Raw genomic sequence first — 1,989 nt, forward strand, 5'->3', positions numbered from 1 at the left:
TTTTGTACCACTTGCCCAACCCTATTCGATTCAGAGTAGGGCCCTCTTAACCTCCCTGGCAGTATGATTATGTCTGGAATTTTGTACCAAAAGCGGTACAATTTTTTGAAATTTGGTGATATGTATTGTAGGCCTGCAATTCTTAGGAATAAATCACTTAAATCTGTCCAAACAAGAGTCTAGTAGACATCCCGGGTATGATAAAGTTTGAAACACAAAATCAAAAATTATAATATAATAAATAACTATAAATAATTATAACAAATAATAATGTAATTATAATAAAAATTATTCAATAATGTAATCAAATCAAAAACACTGAAATTTGCTCAGTTACAGAATTGTTGCTGTCATTATTTTTATTGTTTGATGGCGAATTTCCCCACAAATCGCTATCGCACAATTCTGCAAGTGATTCTAATTTATTATATAAACACAAATAGTGAAGTCTCTGGCCTCCTTTCACTATCCTGGCGCTCAGGAATTCTCAGGATTCAAATAACTTAATTTAAAATAAATATAAAAAATAATGTTACCACTAAGATAATTATAAATATATATATATTTATATAAATATAGAAGATTCAGCAGCTGCTTTAAAATATAGATATGTGAAACAAAGATCGTAAAATAACAAGTCTATTTAAGTCCTGCAAAAATGTATGTGGAAAAACCGGGACGGCCGCACTCCAAAAATAAAAATGTGTTCCTTTTAATAAAAACTGGTCACAACATGGATATGTCACAGCAAAAAAATCAGGAAAAGGGCTAACGCGTTTCACACTCTTATGTAGTGCTTATTCATAGCTCTATTTAAGTCCTGTGGTTTACTAAAGCAGCGCTTCTAATTTATTATCGCTGTTTTCTAGCTGGTCTAAAAGCACTTTTGATGTTAAGGGACACTTTTTGGTTGCTATGGATAATCTCCAGTTTCCAGGCAGAAAGAACAGTTTTTATTATATAAAACTGCATGCAGGACACTGGGCAGACCACTAGGGACAAAGGGGTGTGTATTTATTTCATACAGTGCTGTAATCTGTAAGATTAATGTATACTGTATGTGTATTGTGAGTTTCACATTTTGAATTTGGTGCCGAACTCCGTCCCTGTGCGTTGTAACGTCGCAGGGAACGCACTTGGCACTCGGCACTGTGAATCGAGCGAGGAGACACATCGGAGGAGCCCGCACACACAGCGGGGACACATCGCAGGATCCAGGGACAAGGTAAGTAACTCTCCCTGTATCCTGCAATGCAATGCCGAGTCTGGCTCGGGGATATCGCTTTTGGTATGAAAAATTCACCCCGAGCCAGACTCGGCAATACCGCTAAGGAGGTTAATCCTCTTGTATTTTATTGTATTGTAACTGCATTGTCTCCTGTTTATATCGTAAAGCGCTGATAATGGCAATATGCTGGCTTTGCGCAGTGGCAGTATTGTAGCCAATGAAGTCTAACTGAGGCGCGATTATTGCTACGGATCGCTTCTCTGCCTTTTGGCTAAGATCAAGTGTAGTATCGACTATAGCCTTTAGGGGTGTCTCTGCTTCACGGCTAGGACGTTGAGAACACTTGTATCTATCCAAGCCAATTGGTCCTTGTGGGGTACCCTCTGCTCGGCCTTGTAGGATCATTGATTAAATTCAGCTTCACCTTCTTGCTGCTATTGGGCAGAGGCTTAGCCCCCACTTGGAACGAGTTTGCGATCTACCCTTCTCCCCCGCACTCCGCATTACTACCTTCGGGCAGTAGATGCTAGAGCCTTTGTAAAGGCTACGAAAAGAGTGAAGACGTCGAGGAACCAGAAGGAAGCCGCCTAAGAACTTCTGAAGCGACATCCAACTCCTTGATGATGGGGAAGAACGAGAAGAAGACCGATAAGACGATGAAGACCGACAAGACGATGAGGAAGAACCCTGCTCCAGCCACTTCCCCTGAAGCCCCCGAGAATCACTGCCTCAACCTCCACTTCTACCCTGGCCGGCGCCAG

At 40.9% G+C, this 1,989-nt stretch overlaps 1 pseudogene; it reads left to right on the plus strand.

Moving 5' to 3' along the window:
* Positions 1-1,479: 1,479 nt before the first annotated feature.
* Positions 1,480-1,639, plus strand: LOC120925213 (annotated as a pseudogene).
* Positions 1,640-1,989: the final 350 nt, after the last annotated feature.

The sequence above is a fragment of the Rana temporaria genome, chromosome 1 (genome assembly GCF_905171775.1).
Source record: "Rana temporaria chromosome 1, aRanTem1.1, whole genome shotgun sequence".
Lineage (NCBI taxonomy): Eukaryota > Metazoa > Chordata > Amphibia > Anura > Ranidae > Rana > Rana temporaria.